This window comes from Elephantulus edwardii, unplaced genomic scaffold (genome assembly GCF_000299155.1).
Source record: "Elephantulus edwardii isolate Elephantulus edwardi_28Jun2011 unplaced genomic scaffold, EleEdw1.0 scaffold00055, whole genome shotgun sequence".
In the NCBI taxonomy this organism is placed as follows: Eukaryota; Metazoa; Chordata; class Mammalia; order Macroscelidea; family Macroscelididae; genus Elephantulus; species Elephantulus edwardii.
In genome coordinates, this window is record NW_006399805.1 from 16,384,517 (window position 1) to 16,387,612 (window position 3,096).

The following is a 3,096-nucleotide window of genomic DNA, read 5'->3' on the forward strand; positions in this document are numbered from 1 at the left end:
TGGGGACTGTTGGGGGTTGTTGAGGGCTGTTGAGGGCTGTTGGGGGCTGTTGAAGACCTCTAGCTGCTGACTAATCCAGCTAAGTCCTCTCTCTGAGCACATGAATTCGATCCTCTCTTCCTCTCACTGTCTGATCTACCTATCTGTCTACAAATTAGAAAGCTAGTGGGAATTAGGAAACAGTGACAGTTTCCTTCCTCAGTCAGGGCTTAGGCCTAGTTCAGAGACCGTCCGCCTCTCCTCACAGCCGACATCGCTGGAGGACCTGGAGGGGGAGGTTTCGTTCAGCCATGGAGGCAGGATGATGATGACGATAGTGAGTCATGCTCTTCCTTCACTGTGACCACCCCCTGCACATGGAGCGTTCTCCTGACACTGCGCCATCTGTGAAGGGAGCGCAACTCCAAGGAAAGGGGTGAGGTGGTGTGACAGTGACCAGCTCACGAAGTGAGCACAAGCAGCTGGGCACAGCGTGGCACGAAGGACGGCTTCACTGCATCTGAAATGGACTCCACGTGGGGAAGGGGGGTTTCATGCTGGTGATAAAGGCCTCCCCAGATGCATAAAGGGGCTAGAAAGATGGGGTCAAACCAGTGAGAGAGGACATAACAGCGTCCTGCAGGCCTGCACTTAGAAACACAAACCACTGCGTGCAACCCTGAGAGGGAGATGGCAGGTGCAGGGCAGCTGGGGGGCTCGGTCCTGTGGGGGAGGGTGATGCAAGCTGTGTCATGTGGGGCGCAAGTGAACACAGTGGTGAGGATTGTTCTGTGTCCCCAGAAAGTCTGAACTCCTTCCAGTATTGTCACCAGGGATAGAGCCACCAGCAAAGCAACTCATAGTGTCACCCCCACCCCAGGGACCTCCCCACATACCATCAAGTCAGCTACAACTCACAGCAACCCTGTGGACAGAGATTCGAACCCTCCTCTATGCTGCGCCCTCCTGGCCCTCCCTTGCATCCTTGAGCCCATGGTTTCTGTTCTTGTGTCTGTCCATCCGGTTGAAGATAACCTTCCACCTTGCCAGCACGATGTCCCTTTCCAAGGAATAGCCTTTCCTGACACCATGCCTCAAGTATGTGAGACGAGTCTTCACCATCTTTGCCGCCAAGAAGCTCTCTGGTTGCACCTTCTCCAGAGTGTGTCTGCTTGTCCTTCTGGCCGTCTGTGGGATATTCCGCACTCCTCCCAGCACCACAGTTCACAGACCTTGATTATTCTTCTGTCATCCTTAGTCAGACACTTCGTTGTTGTTTTCTTATTGTTGTTGTGTGCTGTTGAGTCACCTGTGACTCATAGTGACCCTATGCACAATAGCTCTGAACCCTGTCCTATCCTGAGCCAGTCTCTCTGTCTCAGATAATTTAGAAGTTGAAAAAGTAACCTAGCATAGTTTTAGCCTTGTTGGTATACAGTCCACATAAGGTGGGCTTCTGTTTTCATTTTTATAGAAACATAGCTTCCTGCTGAAATGCTGCACAAAAATTTTATAGACAGGCATTTTGAGGGTCATCTCCGCTGATAGTGTCACTCATACGCTTGTGGAGGGGACTTTATTTGGAAGTGGGGACTTTGACGGTGTTATCTGTCAGGTAACATGAGGTCAGGCTGGAGCACAGGGCTCTTGATCCTACAAAGAGCAGAGGACACACGGACTCACATGGAGGAAGGGTGCCACCTGGACAGTGCTGACCTACACCAGCGGGAGGTTAAGGTCTGGAGCACTGAGCAGTCAGCTGGTGGACACCACGACCCTTGCTGACAGCTGCCCCCCTGTGTCTGACCTCACATGTGCCACAGACTGAGTGAGAAGGTCAGAGCGTGTAGTCTTAGTTCAGGGGCTATTCAGGGCACAGCCCAGTGTTCCCGGACTTGTAGATGGAAGGTCTGGTCACCACCGGGGGTGAAGTGTGTCATGAGTCATAAGAATGATGGGCAGAACATGTCCCTTCTGGACAGACGAGGGCCCATGGGCTTGGGCCCAACTTGGGCTGTGTCCCTGCCAGAATCCAGTGACCTGGACACTGACCTCCAAGTGTGGAAAGCAGCAAAACGGGTAAACAAGCAAATGGCAGAGTCACTTGGCATTTCTGGAGCATCGCCCGTGGATCTCCTCACAACGGTGGAGCCCTGTGGGGAAGGTGGTGGCAGCAGGGAAGTCCTCACTGGAGAGGAGCAGCTGGACCCTCGCTTCCCAGGAACTGAGCTGGTGGTGTGCTCTGCTGTGACAAGGGTCACAAGGAAGAGAAACTGACGTGACGCCACCGAAGAGCAGTGACGACACAAACACAGATCTGAATGCCCTGAAGCTTCTCGAGTCAGAAGCTTTGAGTTAGATCTGTCCAGGGGTCAGGGGGTGCTTCCTTGGCAGGCTGGGGTCCCCTCAACCTTCACTCGTGCAAAAGCTGCATGGGATTCCCTGTGTCACCTGCACAGGGTCACAGGACAAGGTTTGCGTGTCACCTTCACAGACTTGTAGGAGGCCTGCAGTGCCGTTTATACGGACCTGGTTGTATTTACAGCTGAAGGAAATGAGGTCCAGAAGGTAACGTGACGGGGCAGAGGTCACCCAGCGGCGTGCTCGGTGTCCTCCCATAGTCAGCTTCACGGTCTGTCGCCTGCATGTGTCTGTAACAAGGACAATGAGGAATCAACACTTGGTCGCAGCCCCTTCTCAACATCCAGAGAAAACAGCACAGAAGTGCATCTGTGCTTGTCCTTGGGGCCAGAACCCCAGCCCAGCAGTGCCCTCCCCTCACAGGAGTGACCCCAACGTTGCCCTCCTCTCACAGGACTGACCCCAACGTTGCCCTCCTCTACAGGACTGACCCGAGCATTGACCTTCTCTCACAGGAGTGACCCCAACGTTGCCCTCCTCTCACAGGACTGACCCCAACGTTGCCCTCCTCTACAGGACTGACCCCAGCATTGCCCTCCTCTTACAGGACTGACCCCAGCATTGACCTCCCCTCACAGGACTGACCCCAACGTTGCCCTCCTCTACAGGACTGACCCGAGCATTGACCTTCTCTCACAGGAGTGACCCCAGCGGTGCCCTCCTCTCACAGGACTGACCCCAACGTTGCCCTCCTCT

General features: G+C 54.3%; 1 protein-coding gene across 1 annotated transcript in view; it reads left to right on the forward strand.

The window, feature by feature from the left end:
• Positions 1-3,096, forward strand: part of CNTNAP2 (contactin associated protein-like 2) — a 1,206,610-nt gene that overhangs the window by 1,154,655 nt on the left and 48,859 nt on the right. The window lies entirely within an intron of this gene.